At 37.1% G+C, this 17,686-nt stretch overlaps 2 long non-coding RNA genes across 7 annotated transcripts in view; one reads left to right on the top strand and one right to left on the bottom strand.

Annotated features, from left to right (window-relative positions):
* Positions 1-17,686, top strand: part of LOC144365433 (uncharacterized) — a 121,381-nt gene that overhangs the window by 13,513 nt on the left and 90,182 nt on the right. The window contains exons 3-4 of one of the 2 annotated variants that reach the window (XR_013423856.1): positions 1,085-1,187; positions 2,347-2,458. The exons of the other annotated variant lie outside the window; for it this stretch is intronic. This is a non-coding gene — a long non-coding RNA (uncharacterized LOC144365433). The remainder of the gene's footprint in view (positions 1-1,084; positions 1,188-2,346; positions 2,459-17,686) is intronic. 2 annotated transcript variants of the gene reach the window in all.
* LOC144365432 (uncharacterized) overlaps positions 1,199-17,686 on the bottom strand; it is a 153,550-nt gene continuing 137,062 nt past the window's right edge. For 3 of the 5 annotated variants that reach the window (XR_013423853.1, XR_013423850.1, XR_013423854.1), the window contains one exon: positions 1,199-7,427. This is a non-coding gene — a long non-coding RNA (uncharacterized LOC144365432). Of the gene's footprint in view, positions 7,428-7,515; positions 7,646-17,686 lie in introns of all 5 variants that reach the window. The other 2 variants (XR_013423851.1, XR_013423852.1) reach the window with 2 other exon arrangements.

The raw sequence follows: 17,686 nt of genomic DNA, 5'->3' as shown, positions 1-17,686 counted from the left end.
TCATGGTCAAAGTCAGGATGGAGAGTACTACTTGGAACTAGATATTTTTGAAATCAGAAGGAACAGAGAAGGTTTTGTGGGGACACAGATAATGTTCTCTTTTTTAACCTGGATGCTGTTGAATGATGTTCACTTTGTAATTATTCACCATGTTGTTTACTTTTTTAAATGTAGGCTATGTTATACTTCACAAATTTTTAAAAGTTGCAAATGCATAAATCAGCAAAGACAGTTTCAGGCAATCCAGTTCTTCAGTATAGTACAGAAATGATTCTAAGAATCCCAGCCTAGAGCATGTAGTGTATTTCTTCAGCTGTTTGCAAATGGCTAAAATGAAATTCTGGAAAGTCCCAAGTATTAAAGAGAATATGGAGTAACTGGAATAGTCACAAACTTTGGGTAGAAATGACCATTGATATCACCACTTTGGAAAATGCATTTGCTAAAGCTGATTGTTGATCTTGTGATCTTATGTATGTATTAATTAAGGGACTGCAGAGAAATAAAACCATTGGGGTGGGTTGTTTATTGGGTAGGTGCTAGGTTGAATTTGAAGACCTGAGAACCAGAGTCTGAAAGTATAAATCCAGAAGTCTGTAGGCCCAAGAACCAGGAGTGCTCATGCCCAAGGGCAGGGGAAGAAAGATGTTCTAGCTCAGGCAGAGAACAATTCACCCTTTCTCCTGTATTTTCCTCTGTTCAGTCTTTCAATGGCTTGGATGATGTCCCCCTGCACTGGTGAGGGTGATCTAATGCTACTCTCTTCCAAAAACACCTCACAGACATGCCCAGAAATAATGTTCACCATCTATCTGGGTATCATTTAATCCAGTCAAGTTAACAAATTAACTTACATCCAATGACGGTGCACTAATGGCATCCATATGGTTTGGTTCTTAAATGTTGCTCAAAAGATCATATGCTAGATGCTTGTTGCTGGCCTGTGGCACTACTGGGAGGTAGTGGAGCCTTTAAGAGGTGGTGCCCAGTGAAAGGAAGTTAGGGCATTGGGGGTGTGCCCTTGAGGGGGATATTGGAACCCTGAAACTCCTCTTTTTTTTCATTGCTTCCTGTCCACCATGAGGTAAATGGACCACCTCCACTTTGAGTGCCTGCCATGATGTACCATGTTGCCACAGGCTCAAAGAGATAGGGCCAAGCAATAAAAGATGGAAACCACTGAAACGGTGAGCCAAAATTTCCTCTTGATATGTTGTTTACCTTGGGTATTTTGCACAATGACAGAGAGCTGATGCAGACATATACACAATAAATCGTGTTCACCAAGACTAATGTACTACTCATAGCAGCACCATTCCTAGTAGACCCAAACTGAAAGCTGTCCAAATCCCTTTCAGTAATGAAATGGATAAATAATTGTTGACATCTTCACACAATGGAATACTATTCAGTGATGAAAATGAATGATTCATAATTATACACAAAGCTATGTAAAAATCTCACAAATCTAACATTGAACAAAAGTACCCATAAGATATATCTATTTGTGAAGCACTTAAACAAGCTGTTAGATGTCAGAATGTAGTTATCCTTGGGCAGACAGAAACCGGAAGGGATAACAGAGGAAGCTATTTAATATTTTGATTTAATATTCTAATTCTTTATGTGAGTGTTGGTTAAAAGGGTGAGTTCAGTCTTCAAAATTCATCACTGCAGGGCTGTGGCTATGGCTCAGAAGTAGAGAACTAATCTGGCATGCGTGTGGCACTGGGTTTGATCCCCAGCACCATATAAAAATAAAATAAAGGTATCATATACACCTACAACTAAAAAAATACATATTTAAAAGAATTCATCATCACAAACATGAATTGTATCCCTTTTTTGCAAGAATTTCTTGAACATCTTCAAAAGTTTTTTTTTTTTTGAAATGGGGTTACATATATGAAGTTCTTATAAGGACACCTGGCATGTGGCAAGCTCTAAAAACCATCAGCTATTGTCACTGTTATTATTGATGTTCTCAATAATAATAATTAATTGTTCTCAATAACAGTTATCGCCTACAAAAAGAAATAATTCTCAGTCCTGGTCATCATATATTCAAGAATGGAAATTTCTAAGTGTCAGAAAGACAATTTTCACTAAGCTGATGCTATTCTGCTGGCATAATCATAAAATTTGAAAAATAACTGTAAAAGATACAAATTTCATTTAAATGAATCAATAAATTTTAGTGCTGGGCCTCCTCAGTGTGGGGAACATATTAGTTGATCAATTTAGCTGCTATGGAACCTGTTGAGGTCTTGCCCACGTAGACCAGCTCATCACAATGAGGCTTCCTTCCTAACAAGGTATGAATTTTTTTTTTTTTTTACTTCTAAGATTCAATTGTGTCCACTTGATTTGAAAATTTGCCAAATAATGTTGACTTCTGGAATCTTCAATGGTTATCTGAGTACCTGTGGAAACATAAAAGTCAATTCTAAGAAGGAAGGTAATTATGAGTGTGTGTGGGGGGGAGGTGGAGGTGGAGGGTTGGTCCTACCAAACAGCTCACCCTACAGCTTTATCCATTATGGAAAGAGAATGACCACTTATCAGGAGAATATGGCATTCTTCAACATTTTCAGAGAAGACTTTGGTCTTTGGTCTGATTCTCCTTAAATCAACAATAGAGCACAGCAATATCAATATCATCAAAGAATGCAAAAAAGATATAAAGAATATTTGATCTTTAACATCTGTTACAATATGGCCCCTCACCCACTGCTCAGAGTTAGCTAGATGCAGAAGAAAGCTGAAAAGAAAAATGCCATTTTAAAGTAGGGAGAGATTAGTGATAGCTTTGAACAACATCATCTGCAAATGCATGACTTTCCATTTGTTTAGGAAATTTTCTAAAACACCAGCAGTTGTACAGGGGATGATCTCATCTGCTTTGGGTTTGGTTTTAATAATAATATAAAATAATCCTTGAAAATCATTTTTTTAACCTAAAATAATGCATTTTTATGGGCTCAGAGACGAAGGCTATCCAACAAAACAGTCTGAATCAATTCCAAAGTGGATAAAGTGAAAAATCTTCGATTAGTCAGTATCCACCTAAAGGCTTTTAATTTTTGAGATCAAAGTAGTATTTATTTTTCCTCTTCTTGGTTTCTAAACCCTGTTTGTCAAGCCATTTCTCCTGTGCCTTTAGAGAGATGGGATATTTTATTTGCTTTGATGAGTGTGTGTGGCCAGGCCTGCTCTGCACTGCCCTTGCTGGAACAGCATCTGCTGGTCCATCTGTGTTCAAATGGCAGCTGAGAGAGAGAAAGAAGGCTAGAAGAACCAACTCAGGAGAAAATTCTTTTGAGGTCACCAAGATGCTTTAGCTACTGGAATTAAATGAGAGAGTTGGTTTTGCTGTCGAGAAGGGGAAACTAGGCCTTGTGAAAAAGGACAACCGTGGATATAAGGAGTTGGATGGGCAGGAAGAGTCTGTGATTTCTCATATTCACTTATTTGCTTCTCTGTCACAACTACTCCTGCCCTTGCATTTCCTTCACTAGCTGACCCCATGGATCTCTGGATCTATCTGCTCCACTCTTTCCCTGTTACAGGATGCTGGCCAGCACCACGGATCACTGTCTCTGCGCCAGGACTATATTAAGCAATTTTCAGGCATAACCTCATTCGACCTTCACAATAGCCCTGGATGATTTACATTATTATGTACACACTAGTGATGGAGGGAACTGTAGCATAGAAAGGCCAAGTACATTTTCCACAGATCAAAGTGCCAGTGAGTGTTGAAATCTCATCAGGGACCTGGAGCTTCTTCCTCTAATCACTGACTCTACTGCCAAGGAAGTGTCCTTCACCCTCCCGTGTTAAAACACCCATCAGTTCTGCACAGGGAGAAGGAACAGATCCTGTACTTGATTCCACACTCTCTGAAAGAGCCAGTAATCGTATCCCATGGGTGACAGTAGATCTGAAACCTAATTACCACTGGGTACACCAGTGCCTTCTCTGGAAATGAAGGAGGGCCCAGTCCCTGACCTACCTAACTCCATTTTGTTTCTCTGACCTCATCTTGCCTCTCAGACTTTTTGTTCCCCCTTTTTGAGATCTCGTGAGTCATTTTCTCCTGCAGTTATCTTAGATTCCAGGAACAGCAGCAGGCCTTGCTGGCAGATCACCCCATTATGAGATTGCCTCCCTAAGTGGGAACAATTACCTCATGATGGGATCTGAGGCTGCTCCCCCAGAACAGGAGCAATCATCTCATGTTGAGAACCAAATTGCCCCCTCCAGTGATAATGACTTCCCTGGAGCCTGCAGAACCTCCCAGAACTGGACCTGAGGTAAAGAGCAACCAGACCACGCGCTGACCAAGCTTACCTGCTTTTCCTGCTTTGCAACCCACCCATCCCCCAGCTATGCAAACCCCAACCCTTGTCTGCCTTCCACTTTTTTTGAAATCCCAAAGTTGTAGTCAGTTCCTTGAATCCAAAGATCCTAGGTCTTTGGACCTTTCTGTTCTTCCCAGTGCAGCTCCTTTTCCCACTGCCCATCTCATCCATTGGCTTTTTTGGAAAAGTTGGCTGAGCTTGGTTCAGTAGCACCCCTTTAGCCAGGGCTTTCATTTTGGTAACATGAGTTGTGAGAAGGAGAATAAAAGATACTATCATGATGCTTCTTGGCATCTGCTAGGAGCTCTCCAGATGGAGGAATGTGGTCAGTTATGGAGACTGAAAAATGGGAAGGAAGTGAAGAAAAGCAGAAAAAAAATAGGGTAAACAACAATCTGGATTCATGTTCTTCTTGGTACTTTACTGGCAGCAACTATGATTTTCAAGTCTATTATAAACTGAATTTCCTATCACACAGACTCCAGATGTGTCTGATGTGAGGTCAGAAAAAAAAAAAGGAATATTTTCAGTATCCTATACATCTGAATAAATCCACTGAGATCATTCTATTTCCAGGGCAGTCTCTGGACTCCTCAATTGTATCTTTTTACCTTTCATCTAGTAAATTCCTTCAAGAGAGAGCCTTGCTCAATAAACAAAACAGCCTGGTGCTATCTCTTTTCACTATGGAAACGTCGTGGGGTGGTGGGTGCTGTCCTGGTACTGACTGGAATATACAGTAGGGTCAGGTCTCAGTGAAAAGGAAAATAGCTGATGGCGCTGGAGGTGCTCCACCAAGCTGAAAGCCGTCCAGAACGTCTCTTGTACCTGGCCTCAGAGCTTCTTGGCTCACTTTTTCTCTTGCAACTGATGAAGTAAGGAATTTTCACAGGTATAAACTGACAGCCTGCAGCTCTGTCTTTGGGCTGGGAGATGCTTGGATGCAGTGGCATGGGATGTGTTTTAGTCAGCTGTTCTGCCACTGTGACTAAAAGACCCGACCAGCACATCTGTAGAGGAGGAGAAGTTTGAGGGCTCAGGGTTTCAGAGGTCTCAATACACAGACAGCAGTCTCCATTGCTCGGGGCTCAAGGTAAAGCTGAACATGGTGGCAGAAGAGTGTGGCAGAGAGAAGCAGCTCACATGATGATCAGAAAGGAGAGGGAGAGGGAGAGAGAGAGAGAAAGAGAGAGAGAGAGAGAGAGAGAGAGAGAGAGAGAGAGAGAGAGAGAGAGAGGGAGAGAGAGAGAGAGGGAGACAGAGAGAGAGAGAGATATCTCCCCTTGCCAGATACGAATATATACTCCAAAGCCACGCCCCAATTCCCACCTCCCCCCAGCCACACCCTACCACTTCAGTTACCACTCAGTTAATCCCTATCAGGGGATTAATTTACTGATTGGGTTAAGACTCTTGCAACTCTCACAACCCAATCAGTTGTTCTCTGAACCCTCTTGCATTGTCTCAAGTGTGAGCATTTGGGAGACACCTCACATCCAAACCACAACAGGATGAGTGTGAATACTTATCAATACTCCACAGGCACATTTTGACTAATGGTGGAGGAATTACCTCCCTTTTTTTCCATAAAGTAAACATTATAACTATCTGCATAAGAGTCCTTGTGTCAGTCTTTGCTTTCAGGAGTTAGTGAGGGATGACATAGCTCTCTGACTAACACATAAGAAGAGAAGATGGAAAGTTGGAAAGATGAAACAACATAAATAAAATGAAAAGGCACAAAATTATAGAAAATTTCATTTGGCTTTTGTTTGTAGAGATAGAATTGAACAATACTACTTCCTACAAGATAAAATTGGCTTTTATTTTTTATTCTAGAATTGGGCAACATTTCAATCTATGAGATAGAATTGGTGTTCTACCGGGCATGAGAGAACAGTTGGGTTCTGTAAGGTGGATGGGTTAACATCAGGTTAATACTGGCCATTTGTATTATAAGGGTTAAGGCAGAGAGGGCTTCTCATTATGTAAACATTAAGTAAACACGGTTCTTTCTTATTGACAGCTCTGAACACTGTCTTCAGGGAAGAGTTTTCTGGTTTTGAGGATTTACCTGCTTCCTTAAAGTTTCAGTGTAATTATGTGCCACTTCGCATGAATGACTCTGTTTTAGTTTGGTCTGATCTGATAGTGCAGTGGGTTAACCCCAAACAGTGACCTCCTGTCACTGTTTTTTATTTTTTATTCTAGTAAATTTTGTTGGCTGAGATATACATTTCTACGTTATTTTAAAATATTACAAAGAATATTAGATACAGTTTATTCTGGAATCCTTGTAATAGAAAAGCATTAGCACAATAACAAAGGCAAAACTACGTTATAAATGGTAAGACATTTGTACCAAGTTCCCAAATTGAGATCAAATGAAAGCAACTAAATTAAACCTTTATACCTGAATTTCCAAGTGGTCAAGGTAAACTATGGAAGTGCATAATTCTTAGCACCAGCTGATAGCAAACTGATTAATCAGTAGAAGTAAATGCTTTCTAGATGCTACATTCCAGGAGAAATTATATTGATACTTCTAAAACACACGACACTGAATAATGTAATAATTGATGTACTTAGTAGCAGAATTAAAAAATCAGGGAATCATTCCATGTAGATATATTAGCTCTTCATTGATGCCAAAGATAAAATATCTAAAATGATAGAACATTTCCAAAAAAAGAAGCTCTGGGTTGTTTAGAATACCCCCAAATTTACTCAAACATTAACTCATTGGAACATGAAAGAAATGACCATTACTTAAAAAATAATTCAGAGATTAACTCTCAATAAAATATATGATTCAAATAATGATAACTTTTGAGCAAAACTGCTTTCTGATGAACCTTGAGTAAGTGAAAAGAATTCCATACAGCACCCTCCGTCAACTAAATAAATTAGCATGTTAAACAACATTTCTTCATCGTACAAGTATGACAGATGTCTTGCAAATGTCTCCACTTCCTCTTGTGTGTATGGGAGACATTCCTTTTGGCATCCTTTCCTCCTGATCTTGGAAGCAGCTTTGAGCTTCTTAAAACAGCACTCCAGACCCTGAAAAGAATTGGATACTGTAGATAAATTGAAAACTGTTGGATAGTTATCATTTGTATTTTCAAACAACTGGGATGAGAAAATATACCTGCCAAAAATGATTTTTAGTTGAGAATAACAAATAGCTGGCTCTTCTCTCGTTAAATGGACCACAGATCTCAAAGCTTCTTCAAGCTACTCCCAGGGCACAAGATAGTATTTATTCACTCTGTTCAATACTGACAACAAATAATGTGTGAAAATGGAGTGAGGTTTCCAAACATGACTAAGATACCTAAGCATCCAAAATGCTACACTTTCAAAAGGGTCAAAACATGGAAATATGAGACAAATTAGAAGGAAGTTGCTTTATTCCCCACAATGAATTAATTTGCCAGAAAAATAAGGTACACAATGATGGATATAAATATTCATCAAGCATTAAATAGCTTTCATTTCTTTAATAAAAGGAATAAGTGTGACACAACTTCCCTTCTATTTCCAAAGATTCTCCTTGCCACATATTTTCAACCCTCCCACCATGTCAACCAAGGGTTAGTGTGACTCAGACACTCAGATTCTTGAAAAAGTGATGGGTAAATGAAAAACACCATCTACATTACAATTGTAACAAAGTAACAGGATGGAACACTTCCTAGAACCACTCAGCATTTTTTTATCTGATAATATCATGGCAGGACCTCCCTTGTGAAATTGAAATATCATATATCATTTGTCTTCCATCCTGATACTTGAAATGCAATGAGCTGCTACTTCTCAAGGAAGCAGTTCTGATTGTTGCCATGGGTGAGATGCAGAAAGAAAAGTATGTATTGCATTATAGACTTTATATGGAATCCTCTCCATCTTCAGTGTGAGTAGTTTCACGAAATGTTTACAAAGTGAGTAATGGATTGTAGATAGTGTTAGCATAGAAATAAATGTGCAAAACTTTTATAGAGTAAGTAATGCTAAAGCCAAATATTGATTACAAATTTCTAAGGCTATCTATCTTTTCTGATTTTTAGATGCTCATAATCATACATAGGAAGAAAAAATGTAACTAAGAGTAAAGTCAACTGCATTTTAGGTCAAAAAGAGTTACATGATAGGAAATAATACTGTAAAAAATAATACCGTTAAAAATTTTCTATGTAAGATCACTGAATACAGAAGTCTCTTTTTATGAATAGTATATGAAAACATTGTCTCAGCATCCTTCATCTATTAGTCTAGTAATACCAGTATATTTAGTGCCTTATTATCTTTCTGGTCCTGGATAATTTTCAGGAAGCTTCATTCTAGGTTAATGAGTTTTGTTGATCAAAAAGTATGTAAAACACAAGCATAAGAAGAACCCTAGGTATTTCTCCCTTGGAAACGGAAACCAGACATTTATTTAGAGAAGAATAATTCAGTGTGAATTATTTAGTACCCACAGTCATATACTGTTAGCACTAGAAGGAACCTCAGGGATTTCCTAGTTCAAAGGTTTTCAAAAGGCATTCTTCTTAGACATGCCAGGAGCCAGTGCAATCAGTGCCCTACTTCCACTTCAGCTAGGCCATCCTATTATTTACTGTTTTATCTAATGATATGGCTTGGAATCTTTTCATTTGAAAATGTATCTGCTGGTAAACACAGTCCAGGGGTCCTCACTCTATCAGTGATATCTGTTGGATCCCATGATGTAAGAAGACTTCAAGAAGAGGCTGGCTGTTGGTTAATAGAGCCAGGTCCAATGTCCTTTCTACTTGAGTGTGTCATTTTCCTCTGTGGAATTTGTTGAACCAGCTCTTGATCAAAAGTGTTTATCCATTTTTAAAGTTTTAAAGCCCTATTGAAGAAAAAGATTTGGGTGAAATTTCCAAGCATAGGTCTAGTTTTTAGATATGAATATTAGTTCAAATGACAGAAATATTTGGCTATTTTGATAAGTTAATTAGTCTGGCAAATTTGAAATAACATTGGCTTAGAGGAGAGAGGAGGAAGGAGGGAGAGATAGAAGGAGGGAGTGAAGAAAAAACAAGAGAGAGCAATAAATAAGAAAGGAAAAGAAAAAATAACTATTTGTTTTTATTTAGATGACTACATTTGGGCTTGATGGGTTCGAATCTATTTTTATATTGTCATTGAAATCCAATTAATTTTACCTAATACTATAAAGAAAATATTTGTTGATAACTGCTTCAAAGCAGGTTGTGATTCTTTTAATATCTGTGAATCCTTTTCTATGTAAGTAATTGCATTTAAAAGAATGAATGGCAAGTCACTCTAAAAGAAAAAACATGTGAAAATTTAGTATAAAACAAAGAAATGCCCCCAAGTTGAACATTCTCAACAGAGAGGCTATACCTAAAGCAAGGTACAAATTGATAAAGACCATTGTTATGTGATTATGAATTAAGACATACAGCTTTCTTCAATATGGGAGAGATACTAAACTTTCTCTGCAAATTAAATAGAAAGAAAAGCATGTATTGCATTATAGACTAATTTGTTCTTATTAAAGTTCCTTTTATATTGCATTGGTGTTATTTCTTTATTTATGTGTCTCTCTTTTAAGGCTGCAAGTTTCTTAGTGAAAAGATCTTACCCCTTAGTCATCTATTTTTTATACCTATCAATTCTCATACGCATGTAGTAGAGGCACTATTACTATTTATCTGGTGATTGAAACATGAATGAATTAATATGAGTAGCTCTACTCATTGAGATTCTGGATTACTTGTATTCTCTGGTATCTCAAAAAGCCTATGTTGTTTAGATTATTCTCACTTCAAAAAATCTTGGGCAAAAATAGAATTATATGTTCAGATTTTCTTACAATTTTCTACACTATTTAGTGGCTTGCAGGCACTATTGAAAAACCAAGTTCACATGTATTGTAAATCACCTCCATTGGCAAAAGGAGTAGAATTATAGCCCAAACAAGTATATACTGGTGATGTCCTTACAGATCTTCACATTCAATTATAAAACACAATACACAGATAAAAATATACAGTGTGTGTGTGTGTGTGTGTGTGTGTGTGTGTGTGTGTGTGAGAAAACACCACCAGTGCTTCAGTTTTTAAAATTATTGAAAGATACAGTTTTAGAGAATAAAAATTGTAGATATTACTTGATGGGCACATTTTTTGAGAGAGAGAGAGAGAGAGAGAGAGAGAGAGAGAGAGAGAATTTTTTAATATTTATTTTTCAGTTTTCGGTGGACACAACATCTTTTATTTTATTTTTATGTGGTGCTGAGGATCAAACCCAGTGGCCCGCGCATGCAGGCAAGTGCGCTACCACTTGAGCCACGTCCCCAGCCCTGGATGGGCACATTTAATATGTCAAATATATGAAACACTTGCACATATTTCTTGATCTTTGAACATTCTTAAGAAAGAGAATGCTTATTATTTCCATTATATAGTGGAAGAAATAGAGGTTTAAAGAGATTAAGGAGTTGAAAGGTTTGTTTCAAGCCCACGTAGATCTGATGTCATAAATTATAATCTAATATTGCTGATTTTAAGACCTTGTATATACAAAGGGTCTGATGGAGCGCATTAAAAGAAGGCAAATTCTAAAATGTATGAAATTATTTGGTAGTGCCTTACTTTGGAAGAGGACAACAAATCCAAAATCCTTTCCTTTTTGCTTTCTCATAACTATTTGACTTCAGGGATCTTCTAAAATCACCGAAAGGAAAATTCATGTGCATTTTCCAAGTCTTCTATTGGCACTTTAACCAAAGCCAGGGTAAACAAGTGGTCTTCTCAAATATACAAATTTTATCATCTTAGTAGATAGCTCAGTTTAGGTTCTTTTGAAATAGTCTTCTCTTTTGTTAATTTACAAATTTAAAAGATCAGTGAAGTGTGAGAGTGAGATGAATATAAAAATACAAGAACATATGCAGAGGGTGCAGAAAGAGGCAGACAATACAGTGTTTCTCAGCATGAGGGCTGCTCTGTCGAATTACTACTGGGGACATCTGTGCCTACACCAAGCTGTCTCAGAAAAAGGCTTTGAGCCAAACCATCATGCAGACCTTGTCCTCCACACAGAGTCGTGGTGATTCTGCTATTCAGAAGCACTTGCCTGCAAAAATAATGTGCTCACAATGCTGCAAGGAGCATCAGAATCATGCACTGTCTCCATCTAACAACACCTTTGCAGTCTCTCCACAGCAGGGACTCTGCACAGCTCTTTTAATCTTCTCACCCTCTGTGGGAAGTAAGAACTATGATTTTTCTTCCCCTCACAAATTAAATTGTATTACCAGGTAGCAATGGGGCAGTGCCAGCTGAATAAAATTGATAGCAAATGCAGACAGAAGAATTCCGATGTCTTCAGCTGTCTTCAAGGAAGAGAGATTTTATTTCAAAAGCTGAACTCAATGAGGCATGAGCCCCAGTGCCATGTAAGCACCCTGGTGTTGCTCACTAAATCTAAAACCAGTGATGGCATGGAATGGACACCACCTGCTAACAGCCAGCATAGGTTGCTCCATCAGCAAGTAAGCCATGCCATTCTTTTCCTGCAAATAGGAGTAGTTGCTATCCTCTTGAATTTTTAGATTATGCTTTAATACAGTAAAAGTAAAATTTTAAAACAGAGTGTTGCATTCACTTGTTTAAATATTCCTAAGCATAGCAAGTAGAGTTAGCTTTTTATATGGCTAAATTCTAGCTCATCAGGAAGGTATGTAAAGGACATATAAATGAGGCGTGTTGTGAGAAACATTTTCCAACTGCAGAAATCCTGCTGCTTGCTTCTGACAAGAGGATGTAATAAAAGGTTGAATAATACCTTTGGGATTCATAAATTATAAATGCGGTCTTCTGTTGGTGCCATGGTATTCATGTTGCTTACATCCTTTCAATGGTCCATAACTAATGCATGTATTGCTAATGTCATCACCCTGTCTTAAATTATAATAGAGACTCAGATAGCTTTTCCCAAAGTACATTCCTTGGAACACTAATACTGTTTAATAGGGTTCTTTGAAAACACTGTTAGAAAACATTCCTGTGAATTGATGGAAGATATGCTCTGTTGCATTTTTCAAAATTAATTAGGAACTGCTTTGAATCAAAATATCTTAAGGGATACACACCCTATTCAAATGGCTATTGAGGAAAGAGTGTGAGAACAAACAGCAGCATAGACTGTCACTATCCAAATGTGGATGATGGGGCATGGAGATAAGAGAAGCACCTTTCCCTTATTTGATTATTACTTTCCTTCTAAGATTAAGACCCAGTATATTGATTTTCATTATAGTTTCCTTATATCATAGCCAGAGAGAGTAAAAAAAATAAATAAAAGTTCTGTCTATATAATCCACTCTTCTACTCCTAGAGTAAGGCACATAGTAGGTAAATGCTTGTTGAATAAATCAGTGAATAATTGGTGAAAGTGTCAACTCTGTCTCTTTTAGGAGTGGGCTTATGTATGAAATTAAATTGTCTATTTCTCAAAAAGTAAATTGACAGTACACGAACAGATGTTTCTAAGCTACCACAGTGGCTCTGTTCTCCTCTCTATACCTTGTAAATGATGAAATCACATGCACATTTCAAAATGTCAGTCTCTGTTGCTGGCTGTGTTGTTGCCTTGGCAACATAGACTATGACATTATAAGCGATGGTCCCTGCCATGGCAGCTATTTGAGAGCTATCCTGCAGAGTTCCACAATGAGATGTTGCTGTTATAGATTTCTAGCCACCCCCTGGTCAGAACCCTGATGTGCATGTGCCTGTGAGAACGAAGTTTACCTTATGTTAATTCCCCTCATTATTCAGTCCTAATATTCCAGCTGCTAAATAATTATTTTATCCTCCTCCTTCATTTGCTTCAATTATGCTCTCAGTGGATTGCATATTGTTTATGAAAATATCCTCAAGAGTGCTGATGATAGGATTTGGGGGATTTTATAGACCAGAAGAACTCATTTAAAATTAGAGGAACAAATATACATTTGTCCATTTTTATTATTGCTAAGTAAAAACAAAAAAAATTTTACCCATTATCCTGATTTTATTAAAGAAAGAACATTTTGTATCCCAAAAGTAGGAAGGAAGGAACATTCTTTAATTTTAAGAGCCCTGTAAAATATCAATCTCATGGTCTATTCGTTTGATTGCTGAAAATTTCATTGTGGAAGGCCTTGTTTCACAAAAGCATATTTGAAAACCTCTTCTAAAGAGAACAGTAGGAAAATAAAAGCAAACATAAAATACAACAAATTTTATTCTAGATGAGGCTGATAGTCTATACAGCCTAGAACTCTTGTCTTATCAGTGGCACCAAGAAACACTGAGCCAGGTTGGTTTATTATGTCAGTCTCTAAAGTGTATGTGTTCAAATTCACAAGCATGATTCTCCACTGCCCTCCTCCAGTTTCCAGCCTACCTGTGCACTTTCCCTTTTAGTATACAGCTTCACTTTCTCTCTCTTGAGAAAACAGAGGTCATAGGTCTCCTGATTACCTATGTACAAATTATCGGCATCTCTACCCATCCTCTCAATGCATGGACCTTCTTTTAACCTTCACCTTATCCTTATTCGATGCTCTATAGTAATTAATCAGATTTGTTTGGGTCCATATTTACTGTACATGTAATGATGATGGCCCCTTAAGGAAGAAATTGACATCATAACCTTTCTCACCAGAATTCTCATAGAGGTTTAAGATCTGGGACCCAGTCCATCTCTCAAGGTATAAGCTAATCAGGCAAGGCCTGCTGCTGGTAAGCCCAGCCAAGTATATGCCCTCTCTTTTCCTGATCTTTGTGCTTATGGACCTGCTTATAAGTGGAAAAGCCAGAGCCCACTGTATCTTCCAACGGAACTATTTCCAAGGAGCCCTAAATAAAGCTTATACTGTGATCTCCATCTGACTAATTTTTGTTTTTGCACAGCATTGCCTAGAATTAAGGAGGGTAAGAGTTACATGGTAGGATTAGCATATGTGCCCCACGCCAATCTCTTTAACACTTTTCATCCCCAACACCACTTCTTCATGCATCCACCCACTGCAATCTGGCTTGACCACCCACAGAGCACACCAATCACTTTGGCAAAATTCACCAGTGTCTTTCTAATTGTCAAATCCAATGACATGTGTCAGTCTTGTCATGATTTCTCTTTTATATTTTAAAAATCTTGAGTCTTTTAAAAGTAATATGTGAAGGTTTTTGCCTCTTGAAATCTTGAAAACTTTTTAGCTCTTTTATTGTTGTTGTTCTTCCTGATTTGATCCTTTTGATGATTTCCTGTTTAAAATTTCTGAGTTTTTTTCCCCCCAAAGAAACATTCTTTCTTAGATTTTCTCTAACCATTTCTCCTAGAGTTCTTTCATTAAATATCTTTTTGCTAATATTCTTTTAAGTTCTAATCTAGACCCTCTTCTAATTCTGCTACTTTTCTCTCATTCCTTCTACTAATTTGGCTTCCATATCTATATATCCATCTTAGGTCTGTGCCTAGACCACCAGTTCCATATAGATACTCATTTGACTTAGGTGGGATTACATCCAAATAAACCCATTGTAAACTGAAAATATTGTATATTAAAATACATTTAACGCACCTAACCTACCAACATCATAGTTTAGCAGCACAGAGATGTGTAGAGTATTGATTGTCTGCCCTGGTGACTGAGTGGCTGATTGGGAACTGAGGCTCCCCACTGCTTCCCGGCATCAAGAAGGAGAACCATATAAATAACATTATCCCAGAAAAAAGATCAAAATTCAAAATTCAACGTACTATTTCCACTGAATGTGTACTGATTTCATGGCATCATAAGATAAAAAAAAAATCATGGATCAAGCCATTGTAAGCCAGGAGTTTTGTATATATAAATTATATCTCATAGCTGTTTGAAAATTAATCATTTCCATTCTGACCTGCTTATTCTTCTGTCCTCCTTCAAGGAGTTTGCTTAACTACCCAAGGCAGTACGTACTATGGTAGTTATTCTAGACTTCTCATTTTAACTTTCCCTACTGTCCATTAATTCTTCAGAATCCTATTTAGTCTAATTTCTAAGGTCTCCCTGACCTGTTCGTTCTCTCTGTCCCAACATTGTTTCTTTAACTCATGGTCTCATAAGTAAGATTTTTCTTGATACACATCCCTGGGCTGAACAGTGAATATGAAAGGAAGGGTACTGGGATGGGGAAGGATTAATTGAGGAATGTGTATACTTGCAATCTAGTTTTTTTTTTTCTCTCTCTCTCTCTCTGTCTCTCTTTTTTGGTCATTTTATATGAAAGTTTTACAGAATGATAGGGTCTGCTCCCATTTCTGCCTTATCTATTTCTTATTTTCCCCCTATATTTGTGTATTTTTTTTAAACATTGATACATTTTAAGCTGGATGGGAAACTGAGATCTTCTAACCTTGTGCTTTTGATCTTAAACAAGACTCTAAAAACTTACTCCCAAGCTATCAAAACTTGTTTTTTTTTACTTTAATAGTAAAAGAATTAGCATAATGCCTGTCTCTCAACATACAAGTTCGTATAATCATTTGGAGTGATAATATATAATACTTGTGGAAATTAATTATAAAAACATAAGACATGAGAAATGTTGGCATTAAGTAATTTGGAAGAGTTGATTAATAGCCAATTTTTTACAAAAGGGAATAATATGTAGGTGAAGCTTTTATTAATGGACAGACAGTAGTGTTCCCAATGAAAAAGAAAATTTGTTTGATGATCAGACCTCTTGACAATGACCAATCACTAATCATTGAAAGAAAATTATTTTGTAATGAGAATCATTTTTGTCTTTCTGGAGCATGAAATATATAATGATCAGGGTTGGAAAATAGAGCTTGGCAAAACAGATGGCAACTTCATTAAGGTGGTTTAGGGACAAAGTCTAGATTAAACTCATCACAGCTGAGGACGAGGGATCCTTAATTTTCCAAATAAAGGAATTGCATTCAATTTCATTATTCGAGGATGACTTGACAAGGAAACTGGCTCACTCTCAGTTAAGGTTCCTGGTCATAGGTACACGTCCTCTCACTGTCGGTAAGTCATATGAATAGGCATTATAAACAGAAAGCTTTGCTTGTCAGTATAAAACCAGAACTAAAGGATTTAGGTGATCCTAAAACGTCTTTTAGAGCTGAGGCAATGTGAAGGAATTTGTTTTCCTCCTATACGGAACACCCACTAAGGAGGTAAGTGCTGTGGTTCATCAATCAAGATTCTTCCCCTACACAGAGAATGAAGTTTGCGTCTTCAAGACTTCATCTTCAGTGTATGGAAATATACAGCATAGATTTATATGTAAAGCAGCACACAAAAAAAATAATTTTGAAAATGATGACTATGATTAATCTAGTATCATCTGTTTCCCATGTCTGATTAAATTGCAGTTTGCTTTAGTTACAGTCAGAGGTGTGGATCCAGTGCTAATATTTTGGAGTAGTGACCATTTTCTCAACCTTAACAGACTTAAAAACTGTATATTGGCTTAACTAGTTAAACTTTCAGAGTACCTGTTTTTATATTAGAAAGTATTTCACTTTAGGGTTATCAATATTTCCTTATGGTCTTTCTCTTTTTATGCAAGAAAAAAACACCTACCACAATGTAATCCAATATGTAATCCAATATAAAAGGGATATAATTTGACCTTCACTTGCATCAAACATTGATACATTATTTCCCTTCCATTAAACAAAAAATCTAATCTGTGCATTGAAAGAAACATCATTATTTACAGTCATGCGTTGCTTAAAAATGAGAATACTATTTTGAGAAAAGTGTCATAAGGTAGTCCCATTGTTGTGCAAACATTATAGCATATACTTGAACAAACTAAGATAGCAATGACATCCACAGGTGAAACAGTCTTACATCACTTCTGTATTGCCATCCATCATTGCTTGACCCATCATTGGGTCATACCTTAATGTTTTTGCAAAGAAGGTTGATATTTAAATCCATAATTAATAGTCACCTCCATTAATGACACTTCAATTTGTTAAGAGCCTGCCAAAACATCTAATATCTCTATGTGATTTTTAATCATCTATTCATCTTTAGCCAAAATAGAATATTCTCAGTCTAAGACAGCTATCTCACCAATTGTCAGAAAGGATCAATCAGTTACACCCAGGATGAACAATTCATGCAATGACAGGCAATTGGCCAGACACTGCATGCTTGGGATGAGTGATATTCCAAGAGAAATTGCCCTTAAATCCCTTTAAAATACCGTCAAAATTTTCTTTCTGGACTAATATTGCAAGAGACAAGA

Source organism: Ictidomys tridecemlineatus, chromosome 7 (assembly GCF_052094955.1).
Source record: "Ictidomys tridecemlineatus isolate mIctTri1 chromosome 7, mIctTri1.hap1, whole genome shotgun sequence".
Lineage (NCBI taxonomy): Eukaryota > Metazoa > Chordata > Mammalia > Rodentia > Sciuridae > Ictidomys > Ictidomys tridecemlineatus.
Note: the sequence above shows the minus strand (reverse complement) of the source record. Positions and strands in the feature narration are given on the sequence as shown.